Raw genomic sequence first — 17,493 nt, 5'->3', positions numbered from 1 at the left:
AAATTGTAACGTTCATTTGACATATCTCTTCTGATGACATTTAGATGCATACTGGACTTTGTGTACATGAATGGAGAAAGGAAATAACTGGTCAGAATAACATGCAGTGCTTTTATAAAAAACTTTTTAAAGTGTTTCATGTAGAGAGAAAAACGAGTGGCTGAAATATCAGAAACATTAAAAGTGCAATGTGCACATATGGAAAGAAAATTGCTTTCATGTGGAACGCATTGAGATGTCAAACTGCCTGTGGAATATAAAACCTCTTGAAAGGATCGATTTTTCCTCACCTGCTGCGCTGGAGGTTTTTATCATGGCTTCTAAGTGAAGAGGCTTTGTTCAGGGTGGAGTGAGTCTTTGATAACCAAGATTGCTGTTGTTTTGGCCCTCGATTAAGCAATGGCATTACACAATGTCAGGTCTTTCTCAGTCAAGTGCAAAGAATGAAGTAGAGGGCAAGGACTTGAACATGCACATGTCTTCGCCTGAATACAGACAATTTACCTGAAAAACGATTGCCTCAAAGGTTTGTTCCAAAATTGCTTCCCTAATGCATTAGCTAACAGTCAGCACAAGTGTGAATGTTGAAGATTCATTCAAGCATCAGTCTGTATTGTGTACAAAGGAAGCGAACAGAAATGTATGAGAAAGTACAACCTCCACTGACAAGCTTCTGTTGTTTAAATGTTAATGGATTATGTGACTAGAACAAGTCTGCTCCTTCTCTCAGCCTATATTGAAACTGCTGCCCGCACTACAAGTACACAAGGTGCAATGAACTTGCTATCAGAATGATCTCAGTAAGTCAAAAAGGATAGGCTCAGAAGTCTTGATTTTATAAAGTAAGCAGGATCTTAACATTTACTCCTTGCTAAGAGAACTAGCTAGCCTAACTTGGGATAACAGCCAACACACATTGTCACAGATGGGGGAAAGGATAGAAATGTGAAAGGTCAGTTTAGTTAGCAGGGTCCTGATTCTTGATTTGATCAAGAGGTATTCAATGCAAGTTCATAAGCACACTTTAGTGGCAAAGTAGCAATGTTTTCACTTGCACAGGGACGTGAACCCTACACCCTCAGAGTAAAAGTCTGCTTTTGTTCCAAAATTGCTTCCCTGATGCATTAGCTAACAGTCAGCACAAGTGTGAATGTTGAAGATTCATTCAAGCATCTCTAGGGCACAGTCTGTAGTGTGTACAAAAGGAAGCGAACAGAAAGATATGAGAAAGTACATCCTGTTTTCACTTGCACGTGAACCCTACACCCTCAGAGTAAAAGTCTGCTGCGCTACCATCCGAGTAATGCTGCACAGCACAAGCAGAGTATGGGAACTTCACCCAGATAGGGACTCAAACCCTCGCACATAGAGGCAACAATACTAACAACCCACTCCGCTGAAGGATACATAGGCTGTATGCTATCTTAAATATATTAATGATAGTAAATAAATTGTTGTCTGACTGATCTACTTTGATATTCTAAAACAGGATGAAGGCAAAATGAGGAAATAATTTTATTTGCAAAAGGCAAAACAAGGATAAAAAAAATATTCAGTGAAGAAAGCAGCAGGATTACCAACATCTCTAACTGGCATCAGACGGCCATCCATACAACTTGGGCATTTGTGGGGATTAAATTCAGTGGAGAAAAATAAGGGATGGGTGCAGGTGATAATTCAGAGTGGTTGGCACGGGCTAAGAGAATGAGTGCTGTGATTGGTGGGTGTGGTCTGAGCAATATCTGGCTGGGTGTATGATATTGCATAAATGATGGGTCAGTTAAAGGAGGCATTTTTTGAGAGTGCACAGACAACATGGTCAGAAAGGCTCCTGTTTGAGTTCTCACTGTTCATTTTATTACCTATTTAAGAAATTATGTAGCAAGCAGAGTGCCAGGAATAAATATTAGTAAAGGAGGAAATTAGTCAAATAACTGCAACACAAAGGCATAGTAGTCTTTATTTCTGCTGCTTTTCTCTGGGTAAAAACATTCATCTTTGGCTCATTATCATTTAAAGGAACAGACACTGAACAAGGCTATTTAGAAAAGGGTGGAGTGGTGCTTGATCCTTGTGGTATTTTAATCCAAGGATGTCACATACGTTTTATTTAGACCTCATGGAACTGTGTTAACTTGTTTTAAAGGGGGTATAGTAGGTGCCCTTTAACTTGCACCATTTTATTGTTTTGACAATATACAGCTTACATAGAATTGTTATTAGCATGAGCTTGTGGATGTTCATGAAATAAATCAGTTCACAGAAATAAATTTCATCCTGTGTGTTGGTGTCATGGTCTCTTACAATGTCTGCAATTTTATCGATATCTACCATCATTTGCTTTTGTTCCGCACCCCAGTACAGCTCTGCTAATGATACACAATCTGAGAAATCTCTAATCTGTAAAGCGCTCACTAAAATACGGAAGTATGGTTTACAAAATGTTGAAAGTTAATCTGTTGGCAGGTGTTCTAGCTGCTGCCTGCACTGTCTTGGTGCAGCAATGAGGAGTGATGTCAGCAGTACAGTGCTGGCACTATGCAAATTGTTGTGTGCCTGTAATCTGCCTGTCTGAGCAGTACATTCTTGTTAGTGTGGACCCTCTAGGAACAGTAGTAAGGTTTGGGGAGGGTTGTATCTGTATGTGTAGTGACAGATATAGGGGATGTGTGCAGTTTTCTTGCCATACTTATATCCGGCCAAAAATTGCAGTTTAAGTTTCTGTGCCACCTAAAACATCCTAATACATATGTTAAGATGTAATTTGTTGATATTTTGTGGATTTATTTTTAAATTTAATCCTCCTACAGTATGGAACTATCCACGGATTAGAGACTTTTTTTTACCAATAAAACACAGGTGGTGAGAATAGGGGACCATACATCATCTCCACTCACCCAGAATACAGGTTTGCTCGAGGGCTGGGTGCCCCTTTAGTTCTGCCTGAATTGTTCTCCCTGTGTGTACGAGACATTACATTAACAGCTCTTTCCATGTGTTAGTGACACTAGCATTCCCACTTTTCTTGAATGATCCCAGATGGTAAAAAAAGAGCTTTGACTCTTGCAAACTTCATCTTTTTTTTTGAACAAAAAGAAAGATGAATAACTCGCTTTATGGCCTGTTTCCTCACATGCATACCAAAGCCAGTATGCATCCAAATGTCATCCGTATAGTAGGAGTGCAGACTTTGAAAAATGTTGGTGTCATGAGGAAACTAACGCTTTGTCCCTGGTGGTCTAGTGGCTAGGATTCGGCGCTCTCACCGCCGCGGCCCGGGTTCGATTCCCGGTCGGGGAATGATCTATGTTTTTCCTACCTTAAAATGGAAAATTACACGTGAAAACATCAACTTCCTTCGAGTCGGATTTGAACCAACGGCCTAAGGATAACTGCTTTAACTTCTACAGTCCTCCGCTCTACCACCTGAGCTATCGAAGGTAACACAGACGGTGTCCCAAAGGTCCAAACACCAGTTTGTTGGCAAGAAACACAGCCAGTTGTGAATGTTTAAATTGTAACGTTCATTTGACATATCTCTTCTGATGACATTTAGATGCATACTGGACTTTGTGTACATGAATGGAGAAAGGAAATAACTGGTCAGAATAACATGCAGTGCTTTTATAAAAAACTTTTTAAAGTGTTTCATGTAGAGAGAAAAACGAGTGGCTGAAATATCAGAAACATTAAAAGTGCAATGTGCACATATGGAAAGAAAATTGCTTTCATGTGGAACGCATTGAGATGTCAAACTGCCTGTGGAATATAAAACCTCTTGAAAGGATCGATTTTTCCTCACCTGCTGCGCTGGAGGTTTTATCATGGCTTCTAAGTGAAGAGGCTTTGTTCAGGGTGGAGTGAGTCTTTGATAACCAAGATTGCTGTTGTTTTGGCCCTCGATTAAGCAATGGCATTACACAATGTCAGGTCTTTCTCAGTCAAGTGCAAAGAATGAAGTAGAGGGCAAGGACTTGAACATGCACATGTCTTCGCCTGAATACAGACAATTTACCTGAAAAACGATTGCCTCAAAGGTTTGTTCCAAAATTGCTTCCCTAATGCATTAGCTAACAGTCAGCACAAGTGTGAATGTTGAAGATTCATTCAAGCATCAGTCTGTATTGTGTACAAAGGAAGCGAACAGAAATGTATGAGAAAGTACAACCTCCACTGACAAGCTTCTGTTGTTTAAATGTTAATGGATTATGTGACTAGAACAAGTCTGCTCCTTCTCTCAGCCTATATTGAAACTGCTGCCCGCACTACAAGTACACAAGGTGCAATGAACTTGCTATCAGAATGATCTCAGTAAGTCAAAAAGGATAGGCTCAGAAGTCTTGATTTTATAAAGTAAGCAGGATCTTAACATTTACTCCTTGCTAAGAGAACTAGCTAGCCTAACTTGGGATAACAGCCAACACACATTGTCACAGATGGGGGAAAGGATAGAAATGTGAAAGGTCAGTTTAGTTAGCAGGGTCCTGATTCTTGATTTGATCAAGAGGTATTCAATGCAAGTTCATAAGCACACTTTAGTGGCAAAGTAGCAATGTTTTCACTTGCACAGGGACGTGAACCCTACACCCTCAGAGTAAAAGTCTGCTTTTGTTCCAAAATTGCTTCCCTGATGCATTAGCTAACAGTCAGCACAAGTGTGAATGTTGAAGATTCATTCAAGCATCTCTAGGGCACAGTCTGTAGTGTGTACAAAAGGAAGCGAACAGAAAGATATGAGAAAGTACATCCTGTTTTCACTTGCACGTGAACCCTACACCCTCAGAGTAAAAGTCTGCTGCGCTACCATCCGAGTAATGCTGCACAGCACAAGCAGAGTATGGGAACTTCACCCAGATAGGGACTCAAACCCTCGCACATAGAGGCAACAATACTAACAACCCACTCCGCTGAAGGATACATAGGCTGTATGCTATCTTAAATATATTAATGATAGTAAATAAATTGTTGTCTGACTGATCTACTTTGATATTCTAAAACAGGATGAAGGCAAAATGAGGAAATAATTTTATTTGCAAAAGGCAAAACAAGGATAAAAAAAATATTCAGTGAAGAAAGCAGCAGGATTACCAACATCTCTAACTGGCATCAGATGGCCATCCATACAACTTGGGCATTTGTGGGGATTAAATTCAGTGGAGAAAAATAAGGGATGGGTGCAGGTGATAATTCAGAGTGGTTGGCACGGGCTAAGAGAATGAGTGCTGTGATTGGTGGGTGTGGTCTGAGCAATATCTGGCTGGGTGTATGATATTGCATAAATGATGGGTCAGTTAAAGGAGGCATTTTTTGAGAGTGCACAGACAACATGGTCAGAAAGGCTCCTGTTTGAGTTCTCACTGTTCATTTTATTACCTATTTAAGAAATTATGTAGCAAGCAGAGTGCCAGGAATAAATATTAGTAAAGGAGGAAATTAGTCAAATAACTGCAACACAAAGGCATAGTAGTCTTTATTTCTGCTGCTTTTCTCTGAGTAAAAACAGATTCATCTTTGGCTCATTATCATTTAAAGGAACAGACACTGAACAAGGCTATTTAGAAAAGGGTGGAGTGGTGCTTGATCCTTGTGGTATTTTAATCCAAGGATGTCACATACGTTTTATTTAGACCTCATGGAACTGTGTTAACTTGTTTTAAAGGGGGTATAGTAGGTGCCCTTTAACTTGCACCATTTTATTGTTTTGACAATATACAGCTTACATAGAATTGTTATTAGCATGAGCTTGTGGATGTTCATGAAATAAATCAGTTCACAGAAATAAATTTCATCCTGTGTGTTGGTGTCATGGTCTCTTACAATGTCTGCAATTTTATCGATATCTACCATCATTTGCTTTTGTTCCGCACCCCAGTACAGCTCTGCTAATGATACACAATCTGAGAAATCTCTAATCTGTAAAGCGCTCACTAAAATACGGAAGTATGGTTTACAAAATGTTGAAAGTTAATCTGTTGGCAGGTGTTCTAGCTGCTGCCTGCACTGTCTTGGTGCAGCAATGAGGAGTGATGTCAGCAGTACAGTGCTGGCACTATGCAAATTGTTGTGTGCCTGTAATCTGCCTGTCTGAGCAGTACATTCTTGTTAGTGTGGACCCTCTAGGAACAGTAGTAAGGTTTGGGGAGGGTTGTATCTGTATGTGTAGTGACAGATATAGGGGATGTGTGCAGTTTTCTTGCCATACTTATATCCGGCCAAAAATTGCAGTTTAAGTTTCTGTGCCACCTAAAACATCCTAATACATATGTTAAGATGTAATTTGTTGATATTTTGTGGATTTATTTTTAAATTTAATCCTCCTACAGTATGGAACTATCCACGGATTAGAGACTTTTTTTTACCAATAAAACACAGGTGGTGAGAATAGGGGACCATACATCATCTCCACTCACCCAGAATACAGGTTTGCTCGAGGGCTGGGTGCCCCTTTAGTTCTGCCTGAATTGTTCTCCCTGTGTGTACGAGACATTACATTAACAGCTCTTTCCATGTGTTAGTGACACTAGCATTCCCACTTTTCTTGAATGATCCCAGATGGTAAAAAAAGAGCTTTGACTCTTGCAAACTTCATCTTTTTTTTTGAACAAAAAGAAAGATGAATAACTCGCTTTATGGCCTGTTTCCTCACATGCATACCAAAGCCAGTATGCATCCAAATGTCATCCGTATAGTAGGAGTGCAGACTTTGAAAAATGTTGGTGTCATGAGGAAACTAACGCTTTGTCCCTTGTGGTCTAGTGGCTAGGATTCGGCGCTCTCACCGCCGCGGCCGGGGTTCGATTCCCGGTCGGGAAATGATCTATGTTTTTCCTACCTTAAAATGGAAAATTACACGTGAAAACATCAACTTCCTTCGAGTCGGATTTGAACCAACGGCCTAAGGATAACTGCTTTAACTTCTACAGTCCTCCGCTCTACCACCTGAGCTATCGAAGGTAACACAGACGGTGTCCCAAAGGTCCAAACACCAGTTTGTTGGCAAGAAACACAGCCAGTTGTGAATGTTTAAATTGTAACGTTCATTTGACATATCTCTTCTGATGACATTTAGATGCATACTGGACTTTGTGTACATGAATGGAGAAAGGAAATAACTGGTCAGAATAACATGCAGTGCTTTTATAAAAAACTTTTTAAAGTGTTTCATGTAGAGAGAAAAACGAGTGGCTGAAATATCAGAAACATTAAAAGTGCAATGTGCACATATGGAAAGAAAATTGCTTTCATGTGGAACGCATTGAGATGTCAAACTGCCTGTGGAATATAAAACCTCTTGAAAGGATCGATTTTTCCTCACCTGCTGCGCTGGAGGTTTTATCATGGCTTCTAAGTGAAGAGGCTTTGTTCAGGGTGGAGTGAGTCTTTGATAACCAAGATTGCTGTTGTTTTGGCCCTCGATTAAGCAATGGCATTACACAATGTCAGGTCTTTCTCAGTCAAGTGCAAAGAATGAAGTAGAGGGCAAGGACTTGAACATGCACATGTCTTCGCCTGAATACAGACAATTTACCTGAAAAACGATTGCCTCAAAGGTTTGTTCCAAAATTGCTTCCCTAATGCATTAGCTAACAGTCAGCACAAGTGTGAATGTTGAAGATTCATTCAAGCATCAGTCTGTATTGTGTACAAAGGAAGCGAACAGAAATGTATGAGAAAGTACAACCTCCACTGACAAGCTTCTGTTGTTTAAATGTTAATGGATTATGTGACTAGAACAAGTCTGCTCCTTCTCTCAGCCTATATTGAAACTGCTGCCCGCACTACAAGTACACAAGGTGCAATGAACTTGCTATCAGAATGATCTCAGTAAGTCAAAAAGGATAGGCTCAGAAGTCTTGATTTTATAAAGTAAGCAGGATCTTAACATTTACTCCTTGCTAAGAGAACTAGCTAGCCTAACTTGGGATAACAGCCAACACACATTGTCACAGATGGGGGAAAGGATAGAAATGTGAAAGGTCAGTTTAGTTAGCAGGGTCCTGATTCTTGATTTGATCAAGAGGTATTCAATGCAAGTTCATAAGCACACTTTAGTGGCAAAGTAGCAATGTTTTCACTTGCACAGGGACGTGAACCCTACACCCTCAGAGTAAAAGTCTGCTTTTGTTCCAAAATTGCTTCCCTGATGCATTAGCTAACAGTCAGCACAAGTGTGAATGTTGAAGATTCATTCAAGCTTCTCTAGGGCACAGCCTGTAGTGTGTACAAAAGGAAGCGAACAGAAAGATATGAGAAAGTACATCCTGTTTTCACTTGCACGTGAACCCTACACCCTCAGAGTAAAAGTCTGCTGCGCTACCATCCGAGTAATGCTGCACAGCACAAGCAGAGTATGGGAACTTCACCCAGATAGGGACTCAAACCCTCGCACATAGAGGCAACAATACTAACAACCCACTCCGCTGAAGGATACATAGGCTGTATGCTATCTTAAATATATTAATGATAGTAAATAAATTGTTGTCTGACTGATCTACTTTGATATTCTAAAACAGGATGAAGGCAAAATGAGGAAATAATTTTATTTGCAAAAGGCAAAACAAGGATAAAAAAAATATTCAGTGAAGAAAGCAGCAGGATTACCAACATCTCTAACTGGCATCAGACGGCCATCCATACAACTTGGGCATTTGTGGGGATTAAATTCAGTGGAGAAAAATAAGGGATGGGTGCAGGTGATAATTCAGAGTGGTTGGCACGGGCTAAGAGAATGAGTGCTGTGATTGGTGGGTGTGGTCTGAGCAATATCTGGCTGGGTGTATGATATTGCATAAATGATGGGTCAGTTAAAGGAGGCATTTTTTGAGAGTGCACAGACAACATGGTCAGAAAGGCTCCTGTTTGAGTTCTCACTGTTCATTTTATTACCTATTTAAGAAATTATGTAGCAAGCAGAGTGCCAGGAATAAATATTAGTAAAGGAGGAAATTAGTCAAATAACTGCAACACAAAGGCATAGTAGTCTTTATTTCTGCTGCTTTTCTCTGAGTAAAAACAGATTCATCTTTGGCTCATTATCATTTAAAGGAACAGACACTGAACAAGGCTATTTAGAAAAGGGTGGAGTGGTGCTTGATCCTTGTGGTATTTTAATCCAAGGATGTCACATACGTTTTATTTAGACCTCATGGAACTGTGTTAACTTGTTTTAAAGGGGGTATAGTAGGTGCCCTTTAACTTGCACCATTTTATTGTTTTGACAATATACAGCTTACATAGAATTGTTATTAGCATGAGCTTGTGGATGTTCATGAAATAAATCAGTTCACAGAAATAAATTTCATCCTGTGTGTTGGTGTCATGGTCTCTTACAATGTCTGCAATTTTATCGATATCTACCATCATTTGCTTTTGTTCCGCACCCCAGTACAGCTCTGCTAATGATACACAATCTGAGAAATCTCTAATCTGTAAAGCGCTCACTAAAATACGGAAGTATGGTTTACAAAATGTTGAAAGTTAATCTGTTGGCAGGTGTTCTAGCTGCTGCCTGCACTGTCTTGGTGCAGCAATGAGGAGTGATGTCAGCAGTACAGTGCTGGCACTATGCAAATTGTTGTGTGCCTGTAATCTGCCTGTCTGAGCAGTACATTCTTGTTAGTGTGGACCCTCTAGGAACAGTAGTAAGGTTTGGGGAGGGTTGTATCTGTATGTGTAGTGACAGATATAGGGGATGTGTGCAGTTTTCTTGCCATACTTATATCCGGCCAAAAATTGCAGTTTAAGTTTCTGTGCCACCTAAAACATCCTAATACATATGTTAAGATGTAATTTGTTGATATTTTGTGGATTTATTTTTAAATTTAATCCTCCTACAGTATGGAACTATCCACGGATTAGAGACTTTTTTTTACCAATAAAACACAGGTGGTGAGAATAGGGGACCATACATCATCTCCACTCACCCAGAATACAGGTTTGCTCGAGGGCTGGGTGCCCCTTTAGTTCTGCCTGAATTGTTCTCCCTGTGTGTACGAGACATTACATTAACAGCTCTTTCCATGTGTTAGTGACACTAGCATTCCCACTTTTCTTGAATGATCCCAGATGGTAAAAAAAGAGCTTTGACTCTTGCAAACTTCATCTTTTTTTTTGAACAAAAAGAAAGATGAATAACTCGCTTTATGGCCTGTTTCCTCACATGCATACCAAAGCCAGTATGCATCCAAATGTCATCCGTATAGTAGGAGTGCAGACTTTGAAAAATGTTGGTGTCATGAGGAAACTAACGCTTTGTCCCTTGTGGTCTAGTGGCTAGGATTCGGCGCTCTCACCGCCGCGGCCGGGGTTCGATTCCCGGTCGGGAAATGATCTATGTTTTTCCTACCTTAAAATGGAAAATTACACGTGAAAACATCAACTTCCTTCGAGTCGGATTTGAACCAACGGCCTAAGGATAACTGCTTTAACTTCTACAGTCCTCCGCTCTACCACCTGAGCTATCGAAGGTAACACAGACGGTGTCCCAAAGGTCCAAACACCAGTTTGTTGGCAAGAAACACAGCCAGTTGTGAATGTTTAAATTGTAACGTTCATTTGACATATCTCTTCTGATGACATTTAGATGCATACTGGACTTTGTGTACATGAATGGAGAAAGGAAATAACTGGTCAGAATAACATGCAGTGCTTTTATAAAAAACTTTTTAAAGTGTTTCATGTAGAGAGAAAAACGAGTGGCTGAAATATCAGAAACATTAAAAGTGCAATGTGCACATATGGAAAGAAAATTGCTTTCATGTGGAACGCATTGAGATGTCAAACTGCCTGTGGAATATAAAACCTCTTGAAAGGATCGATTTTTCCTCACCTGCTGCGCTGGAGGTTTTATCATGGCTTCTAAGTGAAGAGGCTTTGTTCAGGGTGGAGTGAGTCTTTGATAACCAAGATTGCTGTTGTTTTGGCCCTCGATTAAGCAATGGCATTACACAATGTCAGGTCTTTCTCAGTCAAGTGCAAAGAATGAAGTAGAGGGCAAGGACTTGAACATGCACATGTCTTCGCCTGAATACAGACAATTTACCTGAAAAACGATTGCCTCAAAGGTTTGTTCCAAAATTGCTTCCCTAATGCATTAGCTAACAGTCAGCACAAGTGTGAATGTTGAAGATTCATTCAAGCATCAGTCTGTATTGTGTACAAAGGAAGCGAACAGAAATGTATGAGAAAGTACAACCTCCACTGACAAGCTTCTGTTGTTTAAATGTTAATGGATTATGTGACTAGAACAAGTCTGCTCCTTCTCTCAGCCTATATTGAAACTGCTGCCCGCACTACAAGTACACAAGGTGCAATGAACTTGCTATCAGAATGATCTCAGTAAGTCAAAAAGGATAGGCTCAGAAGTCTTGATTTTATAAAGTAAGCAGGATCTTAACATTTACTCCTTGCTAAGAGAACTAGCTAGCCTAACTTGGGATAACAGCCAACACACATTGTCACAGATGGGGGAAAGGATAGAAATGTGAAAGGTCAGTTTAGTTAGCAGGGTCCTGATTCTTGATTTGATCAAGAGGTATTCAATGCAAGTTCATAAGCACACTTTAGTGGCAAAGTAGCAATGTTTTCACTTGCACAGGGACGTGAACCCTACACCCTCAGAGTAAAAGTCTGCTTTTGTTCCAAAATTGCTTCCCTGATGCATTAGCTAACAGTCAGCACAAGTGTGAATGTTGAAGATTCATTCAAGCTTCTCTAGGGCACAGCCTGTAGTGTGTACAAAAGGAAGCGAACAGAAAGATATGAGAAAGTACATCCTGTTTTCACTTGCACGTGAACCCTACACCCTCAGAGTAAAAGTCTGCTGCGCTACCATCCGAGTAATGCTGCACAGCACAAGCAGAGTATGGGAACTTCACCCAGATAGGGACTCAAACCCTCGCACATAGAGGCAACAATACTAACAACCCACTCCGCTGAAGGATACATAGGCTGTATGCTATCTTAAATATATTAATGATAGTAAATAAATTGTTGTCTGACTGATCTACTTTGATATTCTAAAACAGGATGAAGGCAAAATGAGGAAATAATTTTATTTGCAAAAGGCAAAACAAGGATAAAAAAAATATTCAGTGAAGAAAGCAGCAGGATTACCAACATCTCTAACTGGCATCAGACGGCCATCCATACAACTTGGGCATTTGTGGGGATTAAATTCAGTGGAGAAAAATAAGGGATGGGTGCAGGTGATAATTCAGAGTGGTTGGCACGGGCTAAGAGAATGAGTGCTGTGATTGGTGGGTGTGGTCTGAGCAATATCTGGCTGGGTGTATGATATTGCATAAATGATGGGTCAGTTAAAGGAGGCATTTTTTGAGAGTGCACAGACAACATGGTCAGAAAGGCTCCTGTTTGAGTTCTCACTGTTCATTTTATTACCTATTTAAGAAATTATGTAGCAAGCAGAGTGCCAGGAATAAATATTAGTAAAGGAGGAAATTAGTCAAATAACTGCAACACAAAGGCATAGTAGTCTTTATTTCTGCTGCTTTTCTCTGAGTAAAAACAGATTCATCTTTGGCTCATTATCATTTAAAGGAACAGACACTGAACAAGGCTATTTAGAAAAGGGTGGAGTGGTGCTTGATCCTTGTGGTATTTTAATCCAAGGATGTCACATACGTTTTATTTAGACCTCATGGAACTGTGTTAACTTGTTTTAAAGGGGGTATAGTAGGTGCCCTTTAACTTGCACCATTTTATTGTTTTGACAATATACAGCTTACATAGAATTGTTATTAGCATGAGCTTGTGGATGTTCATGAAATAAATCAGTTCACAGAAATAAATTTCATCCTGTGTGTTGGTGTCATGGTCTCTTACAATGTCTGCAATTTTATCGATATCTACCATCATTTGCTTTTGTTCCGCACCCCAGTACAGCTCTGCTAATGATACACAATCTGAGAAATCTCTAATCTGTAAAGCGCTCACTAAAATACGGAAGTATGGTTTACAAAATGTTGAAAGTTAATCTGTTGGCAGGTGTTCTAGCTGCTGCCTGCACTGTCTTGGTGCAGCAATGAGGAGTGATGTCAGCAGTACAGTGCTGGCACTATGCAAATTGTTGTGTGCCTGTAATCTGCCTGTCTGAGCAGTACATTCTTGTTAGTGTGGACCCTCTAGGAACAGTAGTAAGGTTTGGGGAGGGTTGTATCTGTATGTGTAGTGACAGATATAGGGGATGTGTGCAGTTTTCTTGCCATACTTATATCCGGCCAAAAATTGCAGTTTAAGTTTCTGTGCCACCTAAAACATCCTAATACATATGTTAAGATGTAATTTGTTGATATTTTGTGGATTTATTTTTAAATTTAATCCTCCTACAGTATGGAACTATCCACGGATTAGAGACTTTTTTTTACCAATAAAACACAGGTGGTGAGAATAGGGGACCATACATCATCTCCACTCACCCAGAATACAGGTTTGCTCGAGGGCTGGGTGCCCCTTTAGTTCTGCCTGAATTGTTCTCCCTGTGTGTACGAGACATTACATTAACAGCTCTTTCCATGTGTTAGTGACACTAGCATTCCCACTTTTCTTGAATGATCCCAGATGGTAAAAAAAGAGCTTTGACTCTTGCAAACTTCATCTTTTTTTTTGAACAAAAAGAAAGATGAATAACTCGCTTTATGGCCTGTTTCCTCACATGCATACCAAAGCCAGTATGCATCCAAATGTCATCCGTATAGTAGGAGTGCAGACTTTGAAAAATGTTGGTGTCATGAGGAAACTAACGCTTTGTCCCTTGTGGTCTAGTGGCTAGGATTCGGCGCTCTCACCGCCGCGGCCGGGGTTCGATTCCCGGTCGGGAAATGATCTATGTTTTTCCTACCTTAAAATGGAAAATTACACGTGAAAACATCAACTTCCTTCGAGTCGGATTTGAACCAACGGCCTAAGGATAACTGCTTTAACTTCTACAGTCCTCCGCTCTACCACCTGAGCTATCGAAGGTAACACAGACGGTGTCCCAAAGGTCCAAACACCAGTTTGTTGGCAAGAAACACAGCCAGTTGTGAATGTTTAAATTGTAACGTTCATTTGACATATCTCTTCTGATGACATTTAGATGCATACTGGACTTTGTGTACATGAATGGAGAAAGGAAATAACTGGTCAGAATAACATGCAGTGCTTTTATAAAAAACTTTTTAAAGTGTTTCATGTAGAGAGAAAAACGAGTGGCTGAAATATCAGAAACATTAAAAGTGCAATGTGCACATATGGAAAGAAAATTGCTTTCATGTGGAACGCATTGAGATGTCAAACTGCCTGTGGAATATAAAACCTCTTGAAAGGATCGATTTTTCCTCACCTGCTGCGCTGGAGGTTTTATCATGGCTTCTAAGTGAAGAGGCTTTGTTCAGGGTGGAGTGAGTCTTTGATAACCAAGATTGCTGTTGTTTTGGCCCTCGATTAAGCAATGGCATTACACAATGTCAGGTCTTTCTCAGTCAAGTGCAAAGAATGAAGTAGAGGGCAAGGACTTGAACATGCACATGTCTTCGCCTGAATACAGACAATTTACCTGAAAAACGATTGCCTCAAAGGTTTGTTCCAAAATTGCTTCCCTAATGCATTAGCTAACAGTCAGCACAAGTGTGAATGTTGAAGATTCATTCAAGCATCAGTCTGTATTGTGTACAAAGGAAGCGAACAGAAATGTATGAGAAAGTACAACCTCCACTGACAAGCTTCTGTTGTTTAAATGTTAATGGATTATGTGACTAGAACAAGTCTGCTCCTTCTCTCAGCCTATATTGAAACTGCTGCCCGCACTACAAGTACACAAGGTGCAATGAACTTGCTATCAGAATGATCTCAGTAAGTCAAAAAGGATAGGCTCAGAAGTCTTGATTTTATAAAGTAAGCAGGATCTTAACATTTACTCCTTGCTAAGAGAACTAGCTAGCCTAACTTGGGATAACAGCCAACACACATTGTCACAGATGGGGGAAAGGATAGAAATGTGAAAGGTCAGTTTAGTTAGCAGGGTCCTGATTCTTGATTTGATCAAGAGGTATTCAATGCAAGTTCATAAGCACACTTTAGTGGCAAAGTAGCAATGTTTTCACTTGCACAGGGACGTGAACCCTACACCCTCAGAGTAAAAGTCTGCTTTTGTTCCAAAATTGCTTCCCTGATGCATTAGCTAACAGTCAGCACAAGTGTGAATGTTGAAGATTCATTCAAGCATCTCTAGGGCACAGTCTGTAGTGTGTACAAAAGGAAGCGAACAGAAAGATATGAGAAAGTACATCCTGTTTTCACTTGCACGTGAACCCTACACCCTCAGAGTAAAAGTCTGCTGCGCTACCATCCGAGTAATGCTGCACAGCACAAGCAGAGTATGGGAACTTCACCCAGATAGGGACTCAAACCCTCGCACATAGAGGCAACAATACTAACAACCCACTCCGCTGAAGGATACATAGGCTGTATGCTATCTTAAATATATTAATGATAGTAAATAAATTGTTGTCTGACTGATCTACTTTGATATTCTAAAACAGGATGAAGGCAAAATGAGGAAATAATTTTATTTGCAAAAGGCAAAACAAGGATAAAAAAAATATTCAGTGAAGAAAGCAGCAGGATTACCAACATCTCTAACTGGCAACAGACGGCCATCCATACAACTTGGGCATTTGTGGGGATTAAATTCAGTGGAGAAAAATAAGGGATGGGTGCAGGTGATAATTCAGAGTGGTTGGCACGGGCTAAGAGAATGAGTGCTGTGATTGGTGGGTGTGGTCTGAGCAATATCTGGCTGGCTGTATGATATTGCATAAATGATGGGTCAGTTAAAGGAGGCATTTTTTGAGAGTGCACAGACAACATGGTCAGAAAGGCTCCTGTTTGAGTTCTCACTGTTCATTTTATTACCTATTTAAGAAATTATGTAGCAAGCAGAGTGCCAGGAATAAATATTAGTAAAGGAGGAAATTAGTCAAATAACTGCAACACAAAGGCATAGTAGTCTTTATTTCTGCTGCTTTTCTCTGAGTAAAAACAGATTCATCTTTGGCTCATTATCATTTAAAGGAACAGACACTGAACAAGGCTATTTAGAAAAGGGTGGAGTGGTGCTTGATCCTTGTGGTATTTTAATCCAAGGATGTCACATACGTTTTATTTAGACCTCATGGAACTGTGTTAACTTGTTTTAAAGGGGGTATAGTAGGTGCCCTTTAACTTGCACCATTTTATTGTTTTGACAATATACAGCTTACATAGAATTGTTATTAGCATGAGCTTGTGGATGTTCATGAAATAAATCAGTTCACAGAAATAAATTTCATCCTGTGTGTTGGTGTCATGGTCTCTTACAATGTCTGCAATTTTATCGATATCTACCATCATTTGCTTTTGTTCCGCACCCCAGTACAGCTCTGCTAATGATACACAATCTGAGAAATCTCTAATCTGTAAAGCGCTCACTAAAATACGGAAGTATGGTTTACAAAATGTTGAAAGTTAATCTGTTGGCAGGTGTTCTAGCTGCTGCCTGCACTGTCTTGGTGCAGCAATGAGGAGTGATGTCAGCAGTACAGTGCTGGCACTATGCAAATTGTTGTGTGCCTGTAATCTGCCTGTCTGAGCAGTACATTCTTGTTAGTGTGGACCCTCTAGGAACAGTAGTAAGGTTTGGGGAGGGTTGTATCTGTATGTGTAGTGACAGATATAGGGGATGTGTGCAGTTTTCTTGCCATACTTATATCCGGCCAAAAATTGCAGTTTAAGTTTCTGTGCCACCTAAAACATCCTAATACATATGTTAAGATGTAATTTGTTGATATTTTGTGGATTTATTTTTAAATTTAATCCTCCTACAGTATGGAACTATCCACGGATTAGAGACTTTTTTTTACCAATAAAACACAGGTGGTGAGAATAGGGGACCATACATCATCTCCACTCACCCAGAATACAGGTTTGCTCGAGGGCTGGGTGCCCCTTTAGTTCTGCCTGAATTGTTCTCCCTGTGTGTACGAGACATTACATTAACAGCTCTTTCCATGTGTTAGTGACACTAGCATTCCCACTTTTCTTGAATGATCCCAGATGGTAAAAAAAGAGCTTTGACTCTTGCAAACTTCATCTTTTTTTTTGAACAAAAAGAAAGATGAATAACTCGCTTTATGGCCTGTTTCCTCACATGCATACCAAAGCCAGTATGCATCCAAATGTCATCCGTATAGTAGGAGTGCAGACTTTGAAAAATGTTGGTGTCATGAGGAAACTAACGCTTTGTCCCTTGTGGTCTAGTGGCTAGGATTCGGCGCTCTCACCGCCGCGGCCGGGGTTCGATTCCCGGTCGGGAAATGATCTATGTTTTTCCTACCTTAAAATGGAAAATTACACGTGAAAACATCAACTTCCTTCGAGTCGGATTTGAACCAACGGCCTAAGGATAACTGCTTTAACTTCTACAGTCCTCCGCTCTACCACCTGAGCTATCGAAGG

General features: G+C 40.1%; 6 non-coding genes across 6 annotated transcripts; 1 reads left to right on the top strand and 5 right to left on the bottom strand.

Annotated features, from left to right (window-relative positions):
• The first annotated feature begins 3,228 nt into the window (after positions 1 to 3,228).
• On the top strand, positions 3,229 to 3,300 carry trnae-cuc (transfer RNA glutamic acid (anticodon CUC)). The gene has a single exon. It is a non-coding gene; the product is annotated as a tRNA-Glu (tRNA).
• Positions 3,301 to 3,354: 54 nt separating this feature from the next.
• On the bottom strand, positions 3,355 to 3,441 carry trnay-gua (transfer RNA tyrosine (anticodon GUA)). Its single transcript is given in 2 exon segments — positions 3,355 to 3,390; positions 3,405 to 3,441. It is a non-coding gene; the product is annotated as a tRNA-Tyr (tRNA).
• Positions 3,442 to 6,867: 3,426 nt separating this feature from the next.
• trnay-gua (transfer RNA tyrosine (anticodon GUA)) lies at positions 6,868 to 6,954 on the bottom strand. The gene is given in 2 exon segments: positions 6,868 to 6,903; positions 6,918 to 6,954. It is a non-coding gene; the product is annotated as a tRNA-Tyr (tRNA).
• A 3,426-nt stretch (positions 6,955 to 10,380) lies between these two features.
• trnay-gua (transfer RNA tyrosine (anticodon GUA)) lies at positions 10,381 to 10,467 on the bottom strand. Its single transcript is given in 2 exon segments — positions 10,381 to 10,416; positions 10,431 to 10,467. It is a non-coding gene; the product is annotated as a tRNA-Tyr (tRNA).
• A 3,426-nt stretch (positions 10,468 to 13,893) lies between these two features.
• Positions 13,894 to 13,980, bottom strand: trnay-gua (transfer RNA tyrosine (anticodon GUA)). Its single transcript is given in 2 exon segments — positions 13,894 to 13,929; positions 13,944 to 13,980. It is a non-coding gene; the product is annotated as a tRNA-Tyr (tRNA).
• Positions 13,981 to 17,406: 3,426 nt separating this feature from the next.
• trnay-gua (transfer RNA tyrosine (anticodon GUA)) lies at positions 17,407 to 17,493 on the bottom strand. Its single transcript is given in 2 exon segments — positions 17,407 to 17,442; positions 17,457 to 17,493. It is a non-coding gene; the product is annotated as a tRNA-Tyr (tRNA).

The sequence above is a fragment of the Electrophorus electricus genome, chromosome 5, assembly GCF_041902795.1.
Source record: "Electrophorus electricus isolate QZ-2024a chromosome 5, ASM4190279v1, whole genome shotgun sequence".
Taxonomy (NCBI): domain Eukaryota; kingdom Metazoa; phylum Chordata; class Actinopteri; order Gymnotiformes; family Gymnotidae; genus Electrophorus; species Electrophorus electricus.
This window is presented reverse-complemented; position numbering and strand designations above follow the sequence as displayed.